This window comes from Mus caroli, unplaced genomic scaffold, assembly GCF_978045245.1.
Source record: "Mus caroli unplaced genomic scaffold, Mus_caroli_1 scaffold_9, whole genome shotgun sequence".
Taxonomy (NCBI): Eukaryota; Metazoa; Chordata; class Mammalia; order Rodentia; family Muridae; genus Mus; species Mus caroli.
Window position 1 is genome coordinate 40,545,319 of NW_028227264.1, and position 27,715 is coordinate 40,573,033.

At 47.5% G+C, this 27,715-nt stretch overlaps 1 pseudogene; it reads right to left on the bottom strand.

Moving 5' to 3' along the window:
- Positions 1-5,796: 5,796 nt before the first annotated feature.
- LOC147002628 (SKA complex subunit 2 pseudogene) lies at positions 5,797-23,703 on the bottom strand (annotated as a pseudogene).
- Between the last annotated feature and the right edge of the window lie 4,012 nt (positions 23,704-27,715).

The window sequence follows — 27,715 nt, forward strand, 5'->3', positions numbered from 1 at the left end:
CCTACTTACATGCCCCACATTGGAACCTCAAGCACAATCACTTTATGTGCTACGTAATTCAAGACCATATGGATGCGTTCATTCCTCTTCAGGATATGGCGCGTCTCTTTGGTGCAATTTATTGCGTGCACTAATGTCAAGTTTTCTGGAATCGTCTTATACTAAAGCCCATGGGGTGTATGATTTGAGGCTCAAAGGTCATTAAATCTGATTGTTGCCCCTCCACCTGATGATGGAGTAAGCCTGTAAAACTAGAAGATGATGGAGAAAAAAAATGAAGTTTGGCCAAGTCTTTACGTTTGATGTTAATGTCAGTTTAAAATTGTCAGGCTGTAAGCCGGGTGTGGTGGCACATGCCTTTAATCCCAGCACTTGGGAGGCAGAGGCAGGTGGATTTCTGAGTTCGAGGCCAGCCTGGTCAATAAAGTCAGTTCCAGGACAGCCAGGGCTATACAGAGAAACCCTGTCTCGAAACCCTCCTCCCCCCAAAAAATTGTCAGGCTGTGGATGGACAAAGCCCGTGCCTATGTAATAGCAAACCCAGGCACAGGAGTAGGAGGAGCTGAGTCTGGTCATCACTGACATGTGCGACAGACACCGTACTCGGTAAAATGTAACATGTGTGAAGAGGAAGAGTCAAGACCTCCTAACTGGGGGTGTTGATGAAAGCACAACTTCCCATCCACGCGAACACACAGCACCCAGAGTCCCCCAAAATCTCACCGCTCAGCTTTATCATTGGAAGGCTTTTTTTTTTCCCAATTTAACACATTTTTATTTAACTTTCTCTCCATTTCCTTATAAAACAGTCATTTTCCACACTAGCCACTCTCTCCCCTAGAGGGGGGAGAGGTTGGGGAGGTTGGAACTTGAGGTGACCTAAGTCTGTATTTGAAATGGGCAATGAAGCCAAGTGAATAGTTACATAAATGTTTGCTCTCCTGGGGTCCTCAGCCTGCTTAGCGACTGAACATTTGTATCAAAAACTCCCAGATTCAGGCCTTGCTGCTCTCTCTCTCTCTCTCTCTCTCTCTCTTTCTCTCAGAAAGCCCTTGGAATGCGGGAATTTTGCCAGCCATAGAAAGACGAGTTGAGTCTTTTAATTTCTTCACTTGTTGACCACAAAAATGCATCACTGAAGAGGGAGTGGGTTGTCATGACAACTCTGACAGAAGCTCCCACGTGACACACATGGATTTTGGAAAGGAGAGACCTGTGGCCCCCACAAGCCAACCTTTCTCAGTGGACAGCAGCAGAAGAAAGCCAAGGTGACAGGCTGGTAAACTTGGAAACCAGTGTCATACGGCACCTAACAACCCTCCATTACTGGCAACACCCACTTCCTTTAACTGCTACATTCAGGCTGGATTTGGAAGAAACCTGAGGTCCGCAGTCTCTTCCCCACTTTTGCTTCCTACCCCATAAATTTGATATTATTGATAAATTGTTCTTCTAAAATAATCACTCCTCAAATAAACAATTAGACCAGCACTCCCTTCACTAAATAAAAACAACTCTTGCTATGTGTTCAGCTAGGCCTGCCTCTGGGTCACAACTGTAGTTTTATATTCAAGTGATCAGGCCTACGTTTATATCAATATATTTTTACTGAGTCAAGGCAGACTCAGTAAATGGCAATGTGAGGTAGCTTGGAAAATGCCTTCTAAAATCCACAAGATATCTGTCCCAAGGAAATGTCTTTCTCTTAAATATAAAACAAGTTTATTAGCTTTATGTCACAACTTACCCAACATAAAACAAAAATATCACGCTATTTTTAATTATAGTCATCTTTACCTGTTTGTTTTTTTTTTTTTTCATTTGAGGAAGGCCCTCTGGTCTTCATCATTACCTTTCCCCTACTTGTTATGAAGAAATACAACTTACATATAGAGAACTGCAGAGCTGTTCCCAGCTCATGCTAATGATGCTGCTTAATGATTACAAAGAAACTCAGCAGCAGGGCCTGTGAGAGGGGCTCTGTGTCAAGGCACTGCTGGGGAGCCTGGAGACTTGACTGTGATCCTTGGGACTCGTGCAGAGGTAAAAGAAGAGAACCAGTTCCACCAAATTGTCTGATCCACACACACACACACAGACATACACACATGCTACACCATGAACATCACACATACATCACATACATACACTACATATCACATACATACATATATACATACACCACACATTACATACACTCCACACAACACATTACATATACACACACACACATACATCACATACATACATACACATATGCTACACCATGAACATCACACATGCATCACATACTATCCCGAGCTATCGTTCTCACCGGCAAGAACACACTCAGACACCAGGAATCTTCTGCAGCAAAAAGCTTTATTGCTTCTTCAGGAGGGAAGACCCAGACCCCGGAAAATGGCGTTGCTTATATAGCCCTCGGCCATGGCGTTTCAGCACCTGATGTGGCATTTCAGCACCTGATGTGGCGGGTCAGCTCCTGATTCGTTGCTCGCCCATCACCCCATTACTACGCCCCGAGATAGGCAGTGACTAGGCATGAGTTCACTCTCGCACCTGCGTACAAGGCTTGTTTACTAGTTAGGCACAGCGGAGGCCAGCGCCATCTTATAATGGCGATTGCTCGCGGCAAGCGATTGCTCGTGGCACGCGATTGCTCGCGGCACGACTCTCCACAACATACATACACAACATATCACATACATACATACATACATACACCACACATTACATACACACCACACAATACATTACATACACACACACCACACACATCACAAACACTACATACACCACACATTACAAACACACAGCACACATACACACAGCACACACAGGCCACAAACATCACTCTTACATAGATGTGTGGGCACATACACATCATAAGCATACACATATACCACACATCACAGACATACAAGCACACCACACACATCATAAACACACACACACCATAAACACACACACACAGTGCACAAAACTGGGCTATTTCCCTTGTGTTTTCTCCTTTTAGTAACTATGGGCTAAAGCAATCCATACTTGGCTGTTACGTGTTCAGCGCCTGTCCAGAATCAGTCTGTAAAGAATCAGCTGTGTGTCTTTAATCTTGGCGAAGTCCAATATCCCCGAAAAGGAGATAAGGCTCTCCTCCTGTCATAACCAAGGAAACGGAAGGTCTGGCCAACCGTATGGATGGACCACATTCTCCTCACATCACCTCACAGCTACATCCTGCCTCCTGCTTCTCTCCTCATCCTCTGGTGGGTTGGAATGTCACCTGTGGCCCAGTGAGCCCCTTGCTGGGGACCATGGCCCTGGCCTCATATGCACCCGGCTTTTCCTAGGCCACTACATTCCTCTTGTCATCAAGGAATTCCCCCAAAGACTTCCCACTGCTGAAACCAGTTGGTTCTGTTCTGTTTCCTTCTGAGCAGCCCACTCCTCCTTCCACATCCCCTCTCTCACTGGGCTTTAGGCTCACTGAAGCCTATGGTGGTGTCTCAGTCTCTGTTCCAAAAGCAGCCGTTGTGGCCGGGCAGGCCTCAGTGCAGGGGAGAACTCTGGACCAGGGCACCTGCTGGCACTCTGCTTCACCCCAGCTCGCCTGCTGCATCCTGGTCCTCCTCTATCAAAGTCACAGTATCCTCTTCTATAGAAGGCAAGGGCTGCACTAAAGGCTCTGGCCCTGGCATCTAGGACTGTGCTCCCCAGTTTCTTTGGGGAGGGAAGGACGGAGAGGGTAGAGCAGAGGCTCCAGCCCTGGGATCTGGGACTGAGCATCTCCCGTCTCTTCAGCAGCCATTATCAAGCTCCTAGCTGCTCGCTGGCTCTTCGGGCTTTAGCTGTTTCTGGTCAGTAACTTGAGGTCTCCTTGCTAAGAGCCATGGTTGCTATTGTCCTGCAGACTGGAAGCTCTGTGCAGCGAGGGACAGTGTGTGATTGTCTTTGTATGGCTCACACACAGCAGATGCCAAGTAGCCATGAGAAGGGTGGGAAGAAAGGAGGGATGCTGACCACTGGGCTCTCCCCACCCTGTGATGTCTCTGGGCACAGAAACTGTCCACTGTTAAGCCACAGGCCCTGTCCTGAGATGCCACCAAAAGCAACCTATGTATGACCTTTTATCCAGTCAGCACCTCACGATGGGAGCCATAGAAAGTGGCATTACTTACATGAGCCCCTTGCCAGTGCCTGATGCAGTCATGGCCACCATGGTATAAGATGCGGAGTATGTCTCCCTGCAAAGAACGGAGAAAATGTTACAATTGAGTTAGCAGAATTCAGTGTGCCTTCTGCTTTTTTAAAATCCTTGGCTACAAGACAGCCTGCTTTCTCTGTTTTCTCTCCAGCCAGCACTCCTGTGAGCTAACCTGTTTGTATTCCTTTCCCATAGTGAGCTGGGGGTGCACTCTGGGAAGACCTCCTCTTCTTCTTTTTTTTTTTTTTTTTTTTTTTTTTGGTTTTTGGAGGCAGGGTTTCTCTGTGTGTAGCCTTGGCTGTCCTGGAACTCACTTTGTAGAGCAGGCTGGCCTTGAACTCAGAAATCCGCCTGCCTCTGCCTCCCGAGTGCTGGGATTAAAGGCGTGCGCCACCACGCCCGGCAAGACCTCCTCTTCTTTACCAGGGTCCAGCTCTGGGTTCTGCTAAAGATCCAGTGGGATTTCTTGCACATCTGTGCTGTCTGTGATTGGTCCTCCTGCAGCCCAAGCCCCTCCTACAGCCGATGCCTCTGGCCCCAGGGAAGCCTTAGACAGACAGCCTCTCCTGGGGTCAAGGGACACAGACTACCCCCCTCCCCACTACCCAGACTCTGGGCACTGGCTGGACTGGGTAGTCAGACTGGGATGCTGTTTTGTTCCTTCTAAGTTATACAGGGTAAGAGGGCAGAATTCTAGGTGGAGGAGTCACGTATGTTTTCTGTCATGCTGAAGTGACTCTAACAGAGCTCTGTTATATGGTTAACTCTGAAATGTATCCCCAAGCTCATGATTTGAGTATCTTTCTCCCCCCGACCCCCAGTCAGGGGGATGTGAGGCCTAGCTGGCAGAAGTGGGTCACTAGGGGTGAGCCTTTGAAAATTAGAGTTCAACTATGGGCTCTGGTCTCACCCTCTATGGCCTGGTCTGCTTAGGTGGCCTTTGCCACCATTCCGCAGGACTTCCTGGCCTACCCAGCCACGGTGGGCTTGAAAATGAGGCTTTCAACTAAACACTTCTTTTGGCCAGGTACAGCTCTCTGCAGAGGTAACCAATAGAAATTCCTCCTTTGGCTTCTTCTGCCTGCAGGCTTGGGTTTCTCAGGTGCCTGGGAACCAGGGTTCTGAAGGTGGCTGGGGCTTTGAGTGCTCGCTGGCATCCTGCTGCCCTCACTAGGCTGGCAAGACCTAGGGTAGGTCTGACTACAGGTGAGCTTCCTTCTGGGTTTAGGGGTTGCAGGGGTGGAGCTGTCCAACCCAGAGGATCTATCCCCTCTTCTGGCCTCCACAAGCACTGCATGCATGTGGTATACACACACACTCAGGCAAAGCACCCGTACATTAAAAAAAAAAAAAAAAAAAAACAACAATAAGTAAGTAAACAAAGTCAAACCAGAAAAGATTTAAGTCCAAAGATAGCGGATGGGTTCATCTCTCAGTTTTGCCCAGCCTGGCGACTCAAATATATATATATATATTTTTTTTTTGAAAACAAGCTCATGATGTTTTATTACTAGCAAGCAATGGGAAGAAGGAATAAAATTAGTTCTCATAAAACATCCTATTAATTTGTTAGATTTTGGGAAAACTGGACAGTATATACATACAAGTAAGTGTGTTATTAACTGTAATGTACATTAAAGAAAAAGAATACAGGGTTGGGATGTGGCTCAGCTGAGCCGTGCTAGCTGGTACTACACAAACCAGACCTGCTTCTGCACACTGGGAGTCCCAGAACTCAGGAGGTACCAATGTCAAATATTATCCCTATTGACACCAAATCTGAGGCCAGCCTGGGATATGGAAGACCTTGTCACAGACAGACAGACAGACAATGCCCAGCGTGATAGCAAAGGTAGGCATCTCTAGGATTCAGAGCTGGTCTGGTCTACATAGTGAGCTCCAGGGCCAGCCAGAGCTACATAGTGAAACCTTGTCTCAAAAGAGCAAACAACACCTGAATATTTATACAAGTATTTTGCCCATTTACATACTGAACAAAATGTACATAAATATTATTTTACAAAATCCCAAAACATCTAAAATTATGCCAACACTATACAAAAAGAAAACAGAAAATAAAAAAAAATAAATAGTACTAAGGGATTTCATTGCCTAAAAGGACCAAATGATGCTGGGTATCAGTATTTACATTGCTTTATTTCCACCCCATCCTTTTGGTTTTCAGTCGCAGGACATCTACGCTTCTTACAATTTCCTCATATGAAATGCATCACGATCCTCTCAGTCAAGGAAAATGTCAGGCTTCCTCATCAGCCCCAGCCTCTAGACGTCTTGCCCAATCTCTGGAGTTGGTCTTCTCTCCACCAGCATTCCTCTTTAACATTCTTTTTTATCAGTCCGGCACGTGAGACTTTAATGGCTCTGTCGCAGCTTTCTCTTCTTCAGTCAGTAGAGTTAGCTCCAGGTTTGTTTGCTTTTGTAGTTCTTGTATCATGGTCATTGTTTTGTTCAAAGTAGCACAGATGCAGCTCTTGGTCTCCTTTTGCTCGACAGAAACTGCCTTAAAGCGTGCACATAAAGCTTGATAGCGAGACTTTATTGCTGATAATTCCTTTAAAACTGTAACTGCATTTTTCTCTCCTGCTGAATGTGGGTGATTAGTCTTGACTTCATATTCCAGCCATCAGTTCCAACTTATCGACCTCCGCCTCCATATTGAATAGTTGACTCAAATATATATTTTATGTATACACATACACTGTAGCTGTCTTCAGACACACCAGAAGAGAGCATAGGATCCCACTACAGATGGTTGTGAGCCACCGTGTGCTTGCTGGGAGTTGAACTCAGGGCCTCTGGAAGAGCAGCCAGTGCTCTTAACCGCTGAGCCATCTCTTCAGCCTGCTGGTAGATTTCTTTTTTTGTTTGTTTGGTTTTTTGTTGTTGTTGTTGTTGTTGTTTTTCGAGACAGGGATACGGATAAGTCCGCTCTCTCCGTCTGGGTCTAGGGCAGCCATCACAAAAGTCTGCCGCTGTCCTCCAACATCAGCTGAAACGAAAAACATCTCGTTCACCCATTTAAGATGCCATTGGTTCCGTTTATCTTTATGATTATGGGTTGTTTCCTTCTCTCAGTGGATACAAAGTAAAACAGCAATGTTGTTGGCGTACTGGGCACCCTTTAACACCAAAACGGACCCTCATATGTAAAAGACTTGGAAATTTTTCCCAAAGGACAGTTTCTCTATCTGACTGTCAAGTCTCTTGGTTTTTTGTTTGTTTGTTTTTGGTTTTTCAAGACAGGGTTTCTCTGTGTAGCCCTGGCTGTCCTGGAACTCACTCTGTAGACCAGGCTGGCCTTGAACTCAGAAATCCGCCTGCCTCTGCCTCCCCAGTGCTGGGATTAAAGGCGTGCGCCACCACAGCCCGGCAAGTCTCTGGTACATCCCCTGTTCCCTTTTCATTAGAAACAAAACTAAGGAAAAACTGCCCACACCTCCTGCTGGCAAGAAATCACACCTTAGAGGTACAGGGACCAGCCTCCTCTGTCCCCCTTCACGGAAGCCTGCCCACTCTCACCAAAAAGAATGAACCAGATAGGAAAAGAGCCTTCGTACTCTCTATTTAGGTTTTTTGAGTTTTGGAGACAGGGTCTCACTGTATAGGCCAGGCTGGCTTTAACTTGACATCTCCTGCTTCCACTCGCCACGTTCTAAGACTAGAGGCATGTGCCAGCCAGCACACCTGGCAGAATCCCCCCTTTGAAGCAGATGTGCTTTTATGAAGACCCCAACATGTCTTCTGGGTTTTCTAACTAGTTCCACTTCTCTATACTAATCTTGCCTAACTTTTAAAAGATTGAATAGTGACTCACCCCAGGGATGAATGAGTCTCACGCTCGGGGTCTTTTTTTCCTGAAAGCATCAACCTTCAGAACCATCTAGCGAGGTGAAGTAGGGTCGGCCAGTGGAGCTCTCAGCAAGCACTTGCCCAGCTGTGAGCCCTGCAATTACCTAGGGTGGGTTGGTCTGCTTTGCAACGACATCTATTAGCCTCAAGCTTCAGTGCCGCTGGCCGCTGTGATCATGGTTGGAAGCATCCAGAGATGCTGCCCGCATCTCTGGGTATCACTGTGGATCATCATTAACCCCTTAGCTGTGTGCTCCCTACCCTTGCTGCTGCCAAGTGCCACTGCCCCCCCCCCGCCCCCCCCGGATCTTTGCAAAATGGCCAACATAGGGGTTATGTCTGTGTACATTCAGCCACACAGCAGGGCCACCAGGCTGTGCTGCCAGGCAGCGGCGGGTGCCTGCATGTGATAGCAGCCTTCAGAACATGCCTTGCGTGCTCCAAAGCATTATACCAGGGGCAAGTCTCCACTTTCGTTCTTAAGTCCCTCTCTTGTAAACCACCAGGCTTGCTCAAGATGACCATTCCAGAAGCCTCTCTCACAGGCACAGCTCAGACTGCTATCCAGGTTTTTCTGCTCCACCAGAGAGAGCACCTCAGTTGCCCCCGGAGCACTGTGACCACCCCCCACCCCCCCCCGAACAACTGAGCACTTGACCTCCTTATCTCTAGTCTCCGTCCTGGTAAGCCTTACTCCTTTGGTTTTCTACCTCTTGGCCACTACCCAGGAAGCACTGGGAGGGGCAGAAGGGAACAGAAAGACCTCTGAGGAAGGCTCAAGAACTGCCCAAACATACAGTTCCATTACATCGCTCAAGACACCAAGAAACCACAGTACAAGTGCGTTGGGGAGGGTGACCTTACCCACACCCACACACACACCCACACACAGCTGGCTGGCTGACTGGCCAGAGGCAGCTGCTTCTCAGCAACTTCTAGTACAATGAGTCACCTCTAAAACAGGACCCTTAACCTGCCCTGATGGGGACACTCAGACGTACTCAGAAGGGGTAAATTCTTCCCAATGGACCAGGATGAAGGAGCCATCATTTTCACACAATGCCGTGAAGGTTCCCTCAGATGAACGAGTGCTTCTTCCATTTACCCACAACTCGAGGCCCTCCAGGTCAATCCTGCCTTGTTTCCAGCTAACAGGGAGAGGCCAAGAGGGCCTGGCTCAGTGGAAACCACTCAGATCTCAGCCACACTTCCTGGGTTCCAGTGTTTCTCACGGAAAATAAGTATTTTAATTGACTGGCACCTGCCAAGGGTTGGCTTTGTCTGAATGTTTGTAACCCAGCTGGGGACACTAGGTTACCATACTAGGAATGACATTGGGATTCCAAACATGTTTGGCACACATCCCAAGGTCTATTGCTAGTAAGAATCCAGGACACCTGCATGTGTGGCAGATGATGGGTACAGGCAGCATGGCACATGACATCCCTTTTCTAGAAACACTTATATGTGCTGGGCTCAGTCTCACTGGTTTTATCACAGTGTGGCTGACCACGACAGGGCCCCAACTTTGTAGGCAAAGAGGGAGAGGAGCACAGAATCGCAGTGCCCATTTCTTGTTGGCAGCTTTCAAGATCATACTGGGAAGTGTCTGATTGCGTTAGCCTGCACCTTGTTACCAAGAAAACTAGAGAAGAAAGGAAGAAAGGAAGAAGGGAAGAAAGGAAGGAAGGAAGGAAGGAAAGGAAAGGAAAGGAAAGGAAAGGAAAGGAAAGGAAAGGAAAGGAGAGAAAAGGAAAGGAAAGGAGAGAAAAGGAAAGGAGAGGAAAGGAAAGGAGAGGAAAGGAAAGGAGAGAAAAAGAAAGGAGAGAAAAAGAAAGAAGCCGGGCGTGGTGGCGCACGCCTTTAATCCCAGCACTTGGGAGGCAGAGGCAGGCGGATTTCTGAGTTCGAGGCCAGCCTGGTCTACAAAGTGAGTTCCAGGACAGCCAGGACTATACAGAGAAACCCTGTCTCGAAAAACCAAAAAAAAAAAAAAAAAAAAAAAAAAAAAAAAAAAAAAAAAAAAAAAAGAAAAAGAAAGAAAAGAAGAGAAAAGTATTTTCTAACTAGGTGCCAGGGCACTGTGATAGGTTTCCTCAGAGGCAGAGACTGTGCTTGAATTTCTGATCTTCTCCTGCCATCTTGTGGCTGAGAGGATGAGCTTGCTCTAAAGACAAGGAGATGAAGGCAGGGAAGAGAAAAACAGTGCTGTGGCAGCCCAGTGACTTTGCTGGGGTTCACTGCCCACCACTCTACATATCAATACTCAAGTAGGAGTGTGCATTATGTGTATGTATTATGCATGTATATACATGTGTGTATGTGTGTATATATTATGTATGTATGTGTATGCGTAATATATGCATGTGTGTATATGTCTGCCTGAATGTATATATTATGTATCTGTGTATGCATGCATGTATGTATACGTATGTTTTTATATGTGTGTATGTATGTGTATATATATGTATATATGTGTATGTGTGTATGCATAATGTATATGTATGTGTATGTGTGTGTGTATGTATGTATGTATGTATGTATATGTGTATTGACAGGGTTTTATCATGTAGCCTAAGCTGGCCTTGAACTCTCAGTAATCCTCTGGATTCACTCCCCTGAGCTGAGGTTACAGGTACAAGCTAACACACTCAGAAATATCCACTTTGGAATTCACACTGATTGTAGTAGCAGTAGTAGTAGTAGCAGTAGTAGTAGTACTGAACTAGCTATGCAGTGAACAATCCTTCTGCCTCCACCTCCCCAATGCTCAGTTCTATGATGCTGGGGCTTAAACCCAGGGCTTCAGTAATTTCCCAGCACTGTGACTATTATCCCAAGCCTGAGGTAGGCATGGTACTGCACACCTGTAGTTCTAACAGCACTGGAGAGGCAGAGACAAGAGAAAGAAGAGCTCCCGGCTAGCTTGCCTAACAGGAGATCTTGTTCAAAACAAACTAGCATTTCCACACTCAGTCTCCCCTTTTCTGTCTGTGGTGCAACCAAAAATTCCTTCACATGAACTGATGCCCACACCTACAAAACTGTCTTCCTTCCCTGATCACCCGACCCCAACATTTTGAGACAGGATGGTACTATGTAGCCCTGGCTGGAGTGGAACTCACTACATAGACCAGGTTGGCCTTGGCCTCACAGAGACCCTTCTTGCCTCTGCCTCTGGGGTGATGGGATTAAAGGCAAGTGCCACTATGCCAGGCCTAAAACTTTCTTGAACCATTTTTCTTTCAAATATAACTTTTAGAAAGCATTTGTTTTAAATTTACTTTTTAAAATTAAACTTTTGTTTGGTTTTTTGAGACAGGGTTTCTCTGTGTAGCCCTGACTATCCTAGAACTATAGACCAGGCTGGCCTCGAACTCAGATCCACCTGCCTTTGTCTCCAGACTTCTGGGATTAAAGGCATGTGCTACTACCACCAGCTATAATTAAACTTCTGAGACGTGTTCATTAGCGTGCAATGGTAAGACGACCTTCAGAGACAGGTTGTCTATGCACTTTCCCAGTTTCCCCCAGGGGCATCTTGTGGAAGGTAGCAGTTTACACTGGGATGCTGACACTGGCTAGGCAGTGTCATCTGAGTTACTTATCTGCTGCTCTGATGAAACACTGTTACCATGGCATCTTAAAGAAAGACAGATCATTTGGGTTTGCTGTTCCTAATAGATAAGAGTCCATCGAGAGGGGTGGGGGTGGGGGCTAGAGAGATGGCTCAGTGGTTAAGAGCACTGACTGCTCTTCTGAAGGTCTTGAGTTCAAATCCCAGCAACCACATGGTGGCTCACAACCATCTTTAATGAGATCTGATGCCCTCTTCTGGTGTGTCTAAAGACAGCTAAAGTGCACCTATTTATAATAATAAATAAATCATTGGACCTGAGCGAACAGGGCCAGAGCTAGTGGGATTGACTTGAGCGAGCAGATGTCCTAAATTTAATTCCCAATAACCACATGAAGGAGGCCCACAACCATCTGTACATCTACAGTGTACTCATACATAAAAAAATAAATAAATAAACATTTTTTAAGAGTCCATTACTGGGCTGGAGAGATGGTTCAGAGGTTAAGAGCACTCTGCTCTTCCAGAGGTCCCGAGTTCAACTCCTAGAACCACATGGTGGCTCACAGCCATCTGTCATGAGATCTGGTGCCCTCTTCTGGTATGCAGGTGTACATGCAGATACAGCACCCATACATGTTAAATAAATTAATATCTGTGGTGTCAACAAGCAAAATGTTATTTTTTTTTTAAAAAGAATCCCGCATCATCATGGCAGGGAAGCATGCCAGGAGCAAGTACGGTGAGTGCAGTGGCAAACTGAGATCTCACCTCTTAAGCTGCAAGTGGGAAGCCGAGAGTAAGAACTGAGAATGGCAGAGAACTTTGAAGCTCTCAAAGCCCATCCCCAGTGATGTACCTCCTCTAGCAAAGCCACGCCCCTGACTCCCCAACAGTGCCATCAACTGGGGACCACATATTCAAACACGTGAGCCCATCGGCAGGTATGTGGAAGGGGCATCTTATTCAAATCACTACAAATTCTATATAGATTCCAATGTAGATGGTTGTGAGCCACCATGTGGTTGCTGGGAATTGAACTCAGAACCTCTGGAAGAGCCATCAGTGCTTAGAGCACTGCCCTCCTGCTCCTGTGCTCTTCCCTCACACCAGACCCATCTTGCCCCAACAACTATAAACCTAACTCTATTTCTGTAATCCTAACACTTCCAGAATGTCACACAAGTGACATCTCAGTGTATAGTAGGGGTGGAGCTTTTTCCATAAGCCCATTTCTCTCAATCAATGGGTAACTCCACAACATGGATGTACTATGCTTTAACCATTCCCTCTTTATTTTTTTTAAAGATTTATTTATTTATTATATGTAAGTACACTGTAGCTGTCTTCAGACACTCCAGAAGAGGGCATCAGATCTTATTATGGATGGTTGTAAACCACCATGTGGTTGCTGGAATTTGAACTCAGGACCTTTGGAAGAACAGTCAGTGCTCTTAACCATTGAGCCATCTCTCCAGCCCCATTCCCTCTTTAAAAACCACTTTGGGGTGATGGAGAGCTGGCTCAGCAGTTAAGAGCACCAAATGCTCTCCCTGAAGTCCTCAGTTCAATTCCCAGCAACCACATGGTGGCTCACAGCCCTCTGTAATGAGATCTGCTGCTGCCCTGCTGCCCTCTTGTGGCCTACAGGTGTACAAGGAGGCAGAACACCATACACATAATAAATTAATAAATAAATCTTTTTTTTTTTTTTAAAGATAATAAAAAAACCACTTTGGTTGTTTGTTGGGGTTGCCACATATGTAGCTTCTGTGAATATCAGTGTGCGGGTTTCTATGTGAAGATATGATATCTCTGACATAAACGTGCAGGAGACAGCTGCTGGGTGGGTGGCAGTTTTCAGTGTTGTCGTTTCCCCTCAGTCTGTTGGATTTGTCGTGATGCTTCCCGGTGGTTTTAATCTGCATTTCCCTGCTCTCTCATGATGCAGAACACCTTTTTCTATATTTAGCATGTGTTATCTCAACTTTTTTGAAACCCACTCATCTTCTCCCCGTCTTCTAGATTTGGGTTTTGTTATTGTTTTACATATGGTGTATGAGTGTTTTGCCTGTGATGGTCTGTGCGCAGCATGTAGGTAGTGCTCATAGACACCAGAAGAGGGCAACAGATTCCTTGGAACTAAAATTTACAGATGGTTGTGAGAGGCCATAGATCCTGGGCCCCATAGAAGAGCAGTCAGTGAGCACTCTTAACTGTTGAGCGGATCTCTCCAGCCCCTTTTCTGTTTTCTTTATAAGGCAGGGTCTTGCAGTATAACTCAGGCTGGCCTCCAATTCACAGCACTACATCAGCCTCAGCCCTCTTGGTGCTAGGATCTTGGTGCTAGGATCTTGGTGCTACAGGCAGGTGCTGCTAGCCCCAGAGGACTGGTTTTTCTGCTGAGTTTTGAGAAGATGTCTTTGTGGCTGTGTAGGAATGTTGTGTGTACGGTATGCAGGGATTCTCCTCCAATCTTCAGCTCAAAGACAAACATTTCCCTCTGGATGAAGCTTAGCTTACCACTGTTTTCTTTGTATGTGTTTTTACCTTAGGTGTCAAGTCAGAAGATTTTTGCCAAGGCCTAGATTCTGGAGACATTCTTGTAAAGTTTTCCAAGTGTTTTATAGTTTTACATTGTATATGTGTGTCATGGTTGGTTTTGAGTTCAATTTTGTAATAATACAGTGTGTTTAAAGGGTGGGGATTTGACCGTTGATCCCTTCAACACACCCTTGCTCCAACAACTAGTGAGGACCCTTACACTGCCACTACACCATTCTCAAAACCATGAGTGTGAAGCATTCTCTCTCTCTCTCTCTCTCTCTCTCTCTCCCTCTCCCTCTCCCTCTCCCTCTCCCTGCCTCTGCCTCTGCCTCTGCCTCTGCCTCTGCCTCTGCCTCTCTGCCTCTGCCTCTGCCTCTGCCTCTGCCTCTGCCTCTGCCTCTGCCTCTGCCTCTGCCTCTGCCTCTGCCTCTGCCTCTGCCTCTGCCTCTGCCTCTGCCTCTGCCTCTGCCTCTGCCTCTGCCTCTGCCTCTGCCTCTGCCTCTGCCTCTGCCTCTGCCTCTGCCTCTGCCTCTGCCTCTGCCTCTGCCTCTGCCTCTGCCTCTGCCTCTGCCTCTGCCTCTGCCTCTGCCTCTGCCTCTGCCTCTGCCTCTGCCTCTGCCTCTGCCTCTGCCTCTGCCTCTGCCTCTGCCTCTGCCTCTGCCTCTGCCTCTGCCTCTGCCTCTGCCTCTGCCTCTGCCTCTGCCTCTGCCTCTGCCTCTGCCTCTGCCTCTGCCTCTGCCTCTGCCTCTGCCTCTGCCTCTGCCTCTGCCTCTGCCTCTGCCTCTGCCTCTGCCTCTGCCTCTGCCTCTGCCTCTGCCTCTGCCTCTGCCTCTGCCTCTCTCTTTTTCATTCATGAGTCTCTGATCCACTTCCCACCAGTACCACATTGTTCTGGTCACGGCGGTTCTGAGTCTTATGGTTGGTTAGAATGAGTCTTTCACCTTCATTGATGTTTTTCAAAGTGGAGTCTTTCACCTTCATTGATGTTTTTCAAAGTGGAGTCTTTCACCTTCATTGATGTTTTTCAGTTACTCTGGCTTTTCTTTTCTTTTTTTTTTTTTTTTTTTTTTTTTTGGTTTTTCGAGACAGGGTTTCTCTGTGTAGCCCTGGCTGTCCTGGAACTCACTTTGTAGACCAGGCTGGCCTCGAACTCAGAAATCCGCCTGCCTCTGCCTCCCGAGTGCTGGGATTAAAGGCGTGCGCCACCACGCCCGGCGCTCTGGATTTTCTTACTTTCACTTGTCTTCCCGTGCACATCTTATAAGTGTGCCAGTTCCTGCTTGCAGTTTGACAGGGAACCCATTGAGCTCTTGTATCTATTTGGGAAAATCGTCATGCCTGCTTTGCTGAGTCATCTATTCCATGAACAAGCTACGTCTTCCCAGTGACTCAGCTCTCTTGCCATCAGTATTTTGTAGTGGTCAGCATTTAAATCACGTGCATGCTGTGAGGTTCAGACAAAGGTCTTCCCTCCTCCTCCTGCCCCTCCTCCTCCTCCTTCCTCTCCTTCCTCCTCCTCTTCCTCCCCCTCATCCTCTCCCTTCTCTTTCTCCTCCTCTCCTTCCTCTCCCTCCTCCTCCTCCCCCTCCTCCTCTCCCTCCTCTTTCTCCTCCTCTCCTTCCTCCCCCTCCTCCTCTCCCTCCTCTTTCTCCTCCTCTCCTTCATCTCCCTCTTCCTCCTCTTCCTCCCCCTCCTCCTCTCCCTCCTCTTTCTCCTCCTCTCCTTCCTCCCCCTCCTCCTCTCCCTCCTCTTTCTCCTCCTCTTTCTCCTCCTCTCCTTCCTCCCCCTCCTCCTCTCCCTCCTCTTTCTCCTCCTCTCCTTCCTCCCCCTCCTCCTCTCCCTCCTCTTTCTCCTCCTCTTTCTCCTCCTCTCCTTCCTCCCCCTCCTCCTCTCCTTCCTCTTTCTCCTCCTCTCCTTCCTCCCCCTCCTCCTCTCCCTCCTCTTTCTCCTCCTCTTTCTCCTCCTCTCCTTCCTCCCCCTCCTCTTCCTCCTCCTTCCCCTCCTCCTCTCCCTCCTCTCCCTCCTCCTCCTCTTCCTCCCCCTCCTCCTCTCCTTCCTCTCCCTCCTCCTCCTCTTCCTCCCCCTCCTCCTCCCCTTCCTCTTCCTTCTCCTCTCCCTCCTCTTTCTCCTCCTCTCCTTCCTCCCCCTCCCCCTCCTCCTCCCTCTCCTCCCCCTCCTCCTCCTATTCTTCCTCCCCCTCCTTCCTCTCCCTCTTCCTCCTCCTCTTCCTCCCCCTCCCCTTCCTCTTCCTCCTCCTCTCCCTCCTCCTTTTTTTTTTCTTTTGAAACTGTGAACTATACTCTTTCTAAACAACACATTAAACAATGCTTATGGGAGGAAATGATCAGAAGTAATGTATACGCAGATGAAAAAACACAACAGAGCCAACATCACCATCCCTACCCCAGCCCAGCCCACATATCCAACGTCTAACAGGTAGGACCAATGGGTGTCAACTGGAATAGATCCCAGATGCAGAATTGGAGTCACCACACGGGCGTCCATGTGAAGAACACGGTCCCCTCCCGTGCATTTCCTGTGCAGCTGCAGGGTGAGGCAGGTCTGTTACACGATGACCTTGCTACTTAACCTTGTCCTTTTGCCCTGAGACCATAATTATTCAACAGAAGCGAGCAACTTGCTAGCTCTAAATGAAAACACGGTGATTGCTTCCACATTCAGTCCCCTGCCTAGCTGTGCCCATGAACCTTTGACTGGGCAGTGAGTGGTGGCCTGGGGCCTTTGAAGGTGCAGTTGGAGCACAGTACTGAAGGGCTCCTCGCTTCTGTTACCTTTGTTAGAAGCCTGGGTGTTTCCCCTTCCCCTTTAGTGCGTGCTTGGCAAAGCCTCAGTTTGTAGTTTTCCACATTTTAGCCTTTATGCCTTAATAAATAGTAAGTGAAATTGTGTCCTGTCCCCGCCCCCCCCCATGCCCACCATGCCCAGAGTTGTAGATCACAACTCTCTACCTCGTTAGGACAAGTGACATGAGTTGGGGTTCCGGGGGTATTTTGGGGGGACTAGGAGTAAAAAGAAACCCTCGTCTCTCACAATTCATTGCTCTTGAACCAAACGAGCTGGTTGGCCACGGTCTGCTTCACTCTTATACCTGCGGTGGGTTTGGTGTCACCCTCTGAGTACATCTCAAAAGGAGACTGGCTTAAGCAATGCTCCTCTAGTGTTCTGTGAATGGTGTGGCTGACCATGTCACCGTTCACTTGCAATGGTCAGGGCAATGACCGGATGTGGGCCATCCCTGTCTGGGGCAGGAGCTAGATGGTGTCCTTGATCTTGGTCTCTAGTGGGGCTAGAGCCTGTCTCCTTGACTCAAGCCAGCCTCCTTGACAAGCCTGTCACAGTTGGCCTTCTTCAGCTTTCTCAGAGGGTGTGCCTCTGGATCCTAACCTGCACCACCCGCCCTTCCTGCCCTGCTGTTCCCGGGTGGTCTTCCTCTTCCTTGGTCTGCACTCTCCTCTGGGACCTCTCCCGGGCCATGGTTGTACTACAGAGGCCGGAAGCACACCAGGAACAGTCTGGAGAGGGCATCAAACTCCCTGTCTCGTTCTTGCCTCAACTGTATAGACTCTTAATTTGAGGGTCTATGTATTCATTACGAATGTAAGGAGACATAATTGGCTTTAAGGTTTATTTTGTATGCTCTGACTTTGCTTTTTCTTTATAGACTTTTTCTTCATAGGCACTCTGGAATTTTATCCTTGGGCAGTCATAGTGTTTGAAAACAAGCTTTTAAGTTCTTCCTTTCTGGTATGTTTCCCCTCTATTTCCTTTCATTGCCCACTCTGACAGCAGAACTCGGGATGCTAGATATCTGGAGAGTGCAAGTCCTTTCCCTTCCTGATCTTAGACTGACAGCATGAGCTACCATCCCCAGCCACCATTCCCACCTCTGCCACCCCCTACAACCCCTACTCCCAACCCCATCCTTGTGAGGAAGATAGCAACAGGTTTGCTCCTTCTTCTAATTGTTTTCTTTTAAAAAGGTTCTGATCTTTTTTATTTTGTGTGTATAGTGTGTGTGTGTAAGAGAGAAAGAAACAGAGTCAGACAGAGAGGTGGTGTGTGTGTGTGTGTGAGAGAGAGAGAGAGAGAGAGGGAGAGGGAGAGGGAGAGGGAGAGGGAGAGAGAGAATATATGTTTGTATGTGGGAGAGACAGAGAGAGGATTGTGTGTGTGTGTGTGTGTGTGTGTGTTTGTGTAAGAGACAGAGAAAGACAGAGAGGTGGTATATGTGTGTGTGTGTGTTTGTGTAAGAGACAGAGAAAGACAGAGAGGTGGTATATGTGTGTGTGTGTGTTTGTGTAAGAGACAGAGAAAGACAGAGAGGTGGTATGTGTGTGTGTGTGTGTTTGTGTAAGAGACAGAGAAAGACAGAGAGGTGGTATGTGTGTGTGTGTGTGTGTGTGTGTGTGTGTGTATGTGTGTTGCTGGAGATTGGGCCAAATATGTTTTCTACCACTAAGTTATACTCCCAGCCCCACAGAATATTCTTTAAAAAAAAAAAAAGATTTATTCAGATATTCAGACACATCGAAGAGGGCATCAGATCTCATTATAGATGGTTGTGAGCCACCATGTGGTTGCTGGGAGTTGAACTCAGGACTTCTGGAAGAGCAGCCTTTCTCCTGACTCCTGAGCCACTGCTCCAGCCCCACCACAGAAGATTCTTATGAATGTATATTGAATCTTGTCAAATACTTGTTGTAGTGGGTTGACTTAATCTGCTTGTATTCTAGTGCTAAATTGAGGCTCCCAAGACTGGTGCCCTAGAGAAGAGGGAGGACCAGGGGTGAGAGAGGAACCTGAGGACGGAGGAAGGAAGAGGAGGAGGAATAAAGGAAGAACATGCAGGGGAGAGAGAGGACAGCGGCCATGGGTTACAAGAGAAGAGAGCGTGGCCCTGAGGGCTGCCCAATTGGGCTAAGAGCAGCCCAGATAAAACAGTAGGTAATAATTCGGGCCATTCTTAGGAAAGTGGATTCTCACAGCACGGAGGGCAGGCAGCTGCCCAGCTACTGTGCTGCTTAAGGCAGACTGGAAATATAAAGGCTGTGTGGAAAACTAAGGCTGGGTAGAAACCCCACACTGGGGTCTTTAATATTTTTTACTACACTTGTTATGCATACATTTATTGGATTATGCAAAACTAATTTAGCCTAATTGTGGATTGAAGCAATTGTTTTTTTCAAATCCTGGGTTAGTTTTACATCCTGACAATGTTTTCCTGGCTATGATATATAACTGTTTTTTGTTTTTGTTTTGTTTTGTAACACAGTCTACATAGCTCAGACTAGTTTCCAACTTGTGATTCTCCTGCCTCCGCTTCCTGTGTGCTAGGATTATAAGAATGTATCATTGCACACAGTTCCAACTCTTTTTATGTGTTGTGGATTATATTTGCTAGTGTTTTTTTTTTTATAGTTTTGTGTTTAGATTCATGAGAGACATTGGTTTTTATATTTAGTTAGTTTGTGTATGCTGCTGGTTTTAATGTCAGAGTAACTCCAGTTTCATGAGACATTCGTGGAATGTCCCCTCCACTTCTGTTTTTTGAAAGAGAAGGGGCTGAACATGGCAGATTTCTCCAGGGAAATCCCCTGGGGCCTGAAGACTTCTTTGCCAGGAAGTCGTTTTGTTTTTCCCCTTTCCCTTCTCCCTCTTGCTCCAGGCCCCGCTCACTCCTCCCCATAGGTTTTTTTTTATTTGTTTCTCATTACAAATGGTTGTGAGTCACCATGTGGTTGCTGGGATTTGAACTCATGACCTCTAGAAGAGCAGTTAGTGCTCTTAACCACTCTGACCCCTGCCAGGAAGCCTTGAGTTACTGGTTCTGATCCATTCCTGGCTGTAGGGCTTTCCTGCCCACCTGTGTCACACTGTACGAGACACACGTTTGTGTTTCCCACGGGATTGCTTTACTTCATTGACGTTGTCAGATGTTAAATGAGCTCCACCTCACAAACACATTTGTGGAGAACTGGATGGAGTTGTCTTTCTAGCATACGCGTGGGGCTTTTGGCCAATGATGTTTGGCATCATATTTGGCTATAGATCACATCGAAGGGCAGTATTTCCAACCCTGCTAAGAACGTCCTCCTCGTGGCAGGTTCAGAGAGCTGTGAGCCACTTCTCTCATGTTGAAAAGCCATCATCCCCTCAAGAGCCTGACTTAGGGCACGTTGTTAGTAGCAGGGTAGTGAACAGTGTTCAGGATGGTCAGCCAGTCAGTCTGAGCAGCTAAGTTTTCATTGCTTGTTCACTGAAGAAAAGCTCCAAGTTCTTCAAGTCCACACACTCTTCAGAGCCTCTTGTTTGAACAACTGAAACCCTTCTTGTGTAGGACGAGATCTGAACCTGTCACCTATGGCCCACCTCTCACTGCAAAGTGCTTCCCAGATTCTGTGGTTTAAAGTCTGGCCTTTAGGGAACGGCCATGCTGGTGACATCATGAAGTGATTCCTTGCCAACTAGGGGGACAAAGATGCCATTATTAGGCTTCAGCGTGGTGGGGCCATATTTCCCTGGGGGGTGGGAGAAGGCGTCAGACCATGCTATCTGACTATGCAGGACCTGAGAGTGCCATGCTGCTGGGAAAACACAGTGTAGATCAACCTTCCTTCCGAATTTAGAAATCGGTCACGAGACGCATAGCCCAGCCCAGCCCAGCCCAGCCCAGCCCAGCCCAGCCCAGCCCAGCCCAGAATCAAATGGAGACTAAATGTGTTTTCTCCTCCCAACCCAGAGACCACCACGTGCTCTGAATATTGGCAGCCACTGCCCACCCTGGCACCTGTAGTATGCCAATTTGTTCCCCTACACTCATCTTAAGTATCCTGTTTCCCAAAGATACATGTTTCCAGGCCCATCCACTGCTGTGCTTGAGTTTGGTGTGTAGATAGTCTATATTCTCATCCTAGATGTTTCTGATGAACCACTAAGTTGGAGGATAAGAAATTCGATAACAAAGTAGCCTTAACTAAGTACCCAGCAAAACTTACCTATGGCTAAAGCTGCTGCTTGACACATAGTTGCTAGGAGGGAAACAGTGTAAAGAAGCCGTACCATCACTCAGATGCCAATGTGAGGACTGTGCATTTGACCTAGGTCTTCTAGGTCCAAAGAGCAAACGAGCCCTCACTGCAAGAATGAGGAAAGCAAGCCACCACATCTCCGGGAGCTGAGACCCTTACTGGTGTCTCCACCTCCGACACAGACCTTTCTGACACGTGCAACACTTGGAGAGGGGTAAACAGAGGCAGGAGACAGCAGTTCCATATGCTCTTGCCATTGATGAGACAGGTTCTCACGATGTGGCCCTGCTGGCCTGAAATTTGGCACATAGTCCAGGCTTTGTCTCAGACCTGTGGGGATCCTCTTGTTTTAACACTTCCTTCCCTCTATTACAGGCATTTGCCACCACATCTAGCCAATTGCAGCTCTTTGAATGGAACAGGTACGGGCTATGGGGACAGAACAAGTTTGAGGTCTCTCCCCGTCCCTACAACCCTGGAGCATCAGTTCCAGTCTTGGAAGAAGACTGAATGGGATAGGAGGTGGGACCTGAGGGCAGGGCAGAGCCTACGGGAAGGCTCTTAGGCTCTAGTGTCAAGGAGGGTTCAACCCCTAAGAACCATGCCTTGGGCTTCTCCAAGTTAGTCATACTAACTGTGTCAGAAAGGTGAGCCTGCCTGTGCCTGGCTGGCCTCAGATCATCCTGTGGCTCCTAACCCGTGCTATGACAATGAGGATGGCACTATCCTTTGCTGTCTCACTGGTAACTTGATGAAGTTTGGTCCTGGCTCTTCCTCTCAGCCCCATGCTCCCAGAAATAAGACTCAGACTCAAAACACAAATACCTTGGCCATATAGCTAGGCTCTCCTCTAACCAGATCTTAACTTAAAGTAACTCATTTATTTTACTCTACATTCTGCCACATGACTGCTTACCTGTGCTCAGGCACCATGTCTCATCCCATCTTCCTGGGTGAATCTCTCACGTCTGGTTTTATCCCAGAATTCTTTCTTTCTCCTGGATGTCCCATCTTCTATTCACCCTTTCCTACAGGCCATAGGCTTTTTTTATTGACAGGTGATGCATCCAAACAATGCACAAGATAGTCTCGCTACAGTAACTCAATGGTCTCCCCACCTGTCTCACAGGCAAGTCTTTCTGTTGCTTCTTCAGAAGTGTGCGGGGCTATGCTGGGCTCAGTCAAATATTGGGACCATTTTGTCCTAAACTTAATATTGTTTTAGTATGGCTTGCTGCTTCTTTTTATGTTGTGAAATCTGATTATGTCACTTCTATAAAAGCCTAAGCAATTATTTTTTAATTCTACAGACTATGTTACTCTAATCAACAGAAATCAGCAAATAAATTTAATATTCTGCATGCTACAGAGTTCTGTTAACAATATGATAGGTCATTAGTGCAAACCGAGAGGTGCATGTTGGTGACTGCAGCAGTTTTTACAGTCTGCACTCTGAAGTTTGGATTCTAAGAGGGGGGTGATGGTTAAGCCAGAGGACAGGTCACATCTGACTTCTCTTTAAACATTCAGAAAAATAATATTCTAGTCATTTGCCTCCTCTTCTGGGTTTCCGGAAGTAACTAGTCATTTCTCTTGGTACTCAGCAAGCACTGTACTGAACCAGCACTCAGTACTCATTTAATAAGGAAGAGACGAGGGGTGGGGCTTCACACTCCACCCCTTTCTGCCAACCTCTGTGCTGTCTATACCCTTCACTATGATTCCTGGCTGACTCGACAATCCTCCACATCCCCAGACAAAGCCATTCTTGATGCTCACTACATTGTGTCTGTCTGTCTGTCCCTAAGAGGTTATGAATCTGTTTTGACCAGGGAGTTTCTCCTGTTCACATAGATGTGTCTCTGCCTGGTTCTTTGAATAATAGTGAGTGAATGAATGGATGGTTAGTGAATACTTGTATGCTGTTTTTTAACAACTTCTTTGAGAAACATTCACCTATAAAATCCAACCATTTAAATAGGTCAGTGGTCCTTGTTAGTCTGTATGCAGTAATTCACCTCCTCGTCCAGCGGTATGCGACGACCCCACCTCTCTGTTCAAATGTATGCAATAAGCACGCTGAGCTTCCAAGGTGCTGCGGGTTCTTCATCAGAGTATGTTTCGACAGATCTCAGCTTCTTCGTGTGTCTTTGTGTAGACCAATGGGGCGGGGGTGACAGAGTCACGTGACGGACCCTAGGAATCAGTCTCTGGAAACCAGCATCAGGGTGCAGGTCTGAGTTTATTGCCCAACACCTAAGCTTATATACAGTGTTTGAGCCAATCCCAAGCCCCTAAATCCTCAACCAATCATATCTCGCCACACCATCACTATGTCCCAATGAAAGCCCTGGCTGATGTGGTAACTCACCTGTTAGGACTTCCATGAAGATGGGGGAAGCAGCAACCGCCCTGGCTTCCGTTCCTTTTTGCTGTCTCACCAGCGTCCTGGGAGCCATCTTAGATCTAAAGCTATATAGTGCAGATCAGGGCTCTCTGAGGAGTTATAGGACCCTGTGCAGCCCCCTCCCCTTCACCCCCTGCTCTCCATCCCATGTTTTCCTTAACAAGGTTGACTTCCATGTCCTCCTCATCCGTGTCTGTTTGTCCTCCTCATCCATGTCTGTTTGTCCTTTCTTCGTTTCCTCTTGGCTCCGAGTCAGGTCAAGTCCCTGGAGCCATGCTGGGTTTGGTAGCAGACCGTCTAACTGGAGGTGGGAATGAGGGAGGGGATGCATTTTGGGAATAGTTAGTCTCAGGTGGGCTCTGTAGCTATAGGAATCGGGAAAGAGTGTGACAGGGCTGGAGAGATGGCAGCAGTGAAGAGCACTTGGTGCTCCTGCAGAGGACTCAGATTCTGTTCCCAGCACGTGGTGGTTTGCAGCTGCCCATCACTCCAGGTCGGGGGAACAGAGTGTGAAGGGGATGCTTTGTCTAACATTGAATGTAGTTTTCACAATTATAAAATCCATCACAGGATGATGCAAAGCAAAGGCCCTCACCAGATGTACCTCCATCACAGACTCCTCCCTAGACACAAATCTCTTTGTGATAAGCTGCTCAGCCTCTGGTATTTATTCTATTACAGCGACACAAAACAACCAATAAGACACTATTTGTATTTCTGGGCCTCGATCTGGGCAACTTTTTCAGAAGCCCCATGGTGTGTGCTTGTGAGTGTGTGTGTAGGGTGTGTGTGGGTGTGGGTGAGTGTGTGTGCTTGTGAGTGTGTGCTTGTGAGTGTGAGTTTGTGTGTGAGTGTGTGTGTGTGTGTGTGTGTGTGGTGTTGCACATGACTGCATCCTAGTGTGCTTTCTATGGTTGTGATAGAAGCAATGGCCTACAGCAGCCTGGGGGTAGAAAGGGTTTAGCTCACCTTACAGTTATAATAGAAGGGAAGCCAAGGCAGGAAGCCGGAACCGAAGCCGAGACCATGAAGGAACTGCTTACTTTTCACAGGCAGCAGCCAATCATTAATCAAGAAAATGCCTCCACAGACTTGCCTGCAGACCAGTCTAATGGAGGCGTTTTGTCAGTTGAGGTTGCCTCCTCTTGGATGATTCCAGTTTGTGTTAAGTTCACCCTCCCAGCCCCCCACCCTTCCACCCACAGGTTGGCTCCAGTCAAGACTCCAAGTCAGACACACAGACAGGGGAACGGTGCTGTAGTTCCCAGTCATTGTTTAGGAACAGCCAAGCTAGGAGTGAGAGCCCAGGGCAGAGCCCCTCCCCCAGAGAAGGAATTTAAGCTTGCCAAAGGGAAGGAGCTCCGAAGCAGTCACAAGAGGGTCTCATATCGGGACCACACTCCACTCTTGAAATGACTGAGGATCTCAAAAGATGCCTGACTCTCTGGAGGTAGCCCAGGCCTGGGAATAAGAAGCATTGAGAGTTCCCAGCCCGAATGTCTAGACTTTTCCCGTTGGTTCACCCACCGACCACAAGATGGTGCCCTCATCATGGGAAATGGCTGAAGCCCACCAACTGAGCAACAGTTTCTGTAGTCAGTGGATTTCAGGACATCCCCGAGCATCTCAGCCTGTGTCCTTGGAGTGAGGCTGAGGGCTGCGGTCCTTGCTCCTCGGAATGAAAACCTCCAGGGAGGTTGCGTTTTCAGTTTCGAATTCCTCAAGGATGGATAATTTACAATAGTCATGGATGGAACCTTTCCAACCTTTTATGTTGTCAGCCCGTTACCCAATTAAGCCTTTACCATCTGCCGCAAGCTTGCTATTGCTCTCTTCAGAACACTCCTTTGAAAGAAATTTGAGAAGAGTCACGTAGTAAAAACCAGTACAAGAGTTTCCTGGTTCTTGAAGAATGCAGACCACCTAAGGTCACGTAGGCCACAGTCAGTGCTGAGGAAGACCTCCCAGAGCTGACAGACTTGCTGCTGCGGAGGTGGAGTCCTGGGATTCCTCCCTAGATGCTGACCCAGCATGAGGACAGACTCAAGGCCAGACACACTCCAACGCTGAATTGGGAGATATTGGCCCCAATCACTTGGGTTTTTTTTTTTTTTTTCACGTGTGAATTTTACAGGCGGGGAAATGAAGTGTTTAGAAGTTAGTGTTAAAATGTGGGCACTTGATGCTCTCCTCGAGGACCCAGGTTCAGTCCCCAGCACCCATGTGACAGCTCGCGACCATCTGTATTTCCAGTTCTAGGAGATCCGATTCTCTCTTGTGGCCTTTGAACACTCCAGGCATGAACAACAGGGTGCACATGCACACACAGGCAACACACCCATACATGTAATATATAATATAACATGGAATGAATGTATTTAACATGCAGGTGCACTAGGAATGTCATATAAATTATTTTGGTGCTATATGTAGAAGGTATATATGAAACTTAATCGATTGTCTGTTTAAGTTGTAGTCTCATTCCAAAGATAGCTCATTACAAATATGCAAATGCCCCAAGTCTGAGGAACACTCAGTGTCCAGCCCCCTCTGGTCCTGGGCATCTGAGTGCTTGCTGACGGATCCCACCACCCGTTTCCTTTTGGTCTGGCTGCCATGTTCTTTTCTGGTTTTCTCTTTTCTTGCATGCTGACTTTTGAGACCGACCTTGGGAAGAGAACAGGATGCTGATGGATCATTTCCAGCATGTGTGAACGCCATCCTCCTGCCTCCTGATACGGAGGCAGAACCCTCACAAGGACCTTCCAGCCCTCCTCTCTGAACCCCACTCCCAACTGATACAGCCCCTTCCACCGGTGCCTCCTCAACAAGGCTTAGGGAGCTGGGGGTCTGGAGGGACAGAAGGGAATGGGAGATGTGCGCCCTGCAGTAACGCAGGCAGAGCCTTGTGCTATAGTTCACCCTACTGACACGGTGTTTTTAATCGCTGTCTAAACTCTTCAGTAGCAGGGTGACACGCCACCTACACTCGGAGTTGCCTGACCTCGGGCGTGAGGCTGATGTGGCTGTGCTATCTGCCACGAGCTGATCGCTAGGTTGGTTTGGCTGACATGGCTGGGTTGGTAGGTGCTCCCTGCTTTTTCCTCTTCAGTCCATGCATCCTTCCTGAAGCTTCTTCCTGTTGAGGACAACCCTCTCCAACAGGGCCCCCCTGGCCTTAGTGTGCAGAGTGCTGAGTGTTTCTATGGAAATCTCCAAACAAGCTTTTAAGGTCCAAATCTGGACCTTGAACAAAAACTGGAGTGGGGGCACTGTGCCACCAATACCACACACTCGGAGACAGTTCCTTTTTCTGTCAGTCCTCTGTCCATCTGTCTATACATTTACACTGTCTTGTTTTGTTTTGTTTGTTTTGTTTTGTTTTTTTGAGACAGGGTTTTTCTGTGTAGCCCTGGCTATCCTGGAACTCACTCTGTAGACCAGGCTGGCCTCGAACTCAGAAATCTGCCTGCCTCTGCCTCCCAAGTGCTGGGATTAAAGGCCTGTGCCACCACCGCCCAGCTGTCTTTTTTTTTTTAATTAAATTTTAAGAAATGTGGAAGGCAAAAACTAAGCTTTAGAATTGGGGCGTGGCTGAGTGACAGCTGCCTGGCATGTGAGGCCTTGGGTTGATACCTCAGCACTGTGCACAGAGACCTACACAGAGGCACACATATACACACTGAGACACCGAGACACTGAGACACACAGACACACACATACACTGAGACACTGAGACACACAGACACGCACAGAGACACAGAGACACCTACAGAGACACAGAGATACACACAGAGACACCACACACACACAGATACAGAGATAGAGAGACATACAAAGACACAGAGATACACACAGAGACACTGAGACACACACACACACACGTGTGCACACACACGATTTAAAAGCAAAGTTAAGCTGTTTCTACTTGAGCTCAGAACAGGAGCTCAAGTAGCTGTGCTGTTAGTGCATGGATACTCACAAGTCATGATCAAATGGTTCTGTTTCTACACAGTAAAATGACATGAATTCATAGTTGTGAGATGTGAACCTCTGAAGTGACC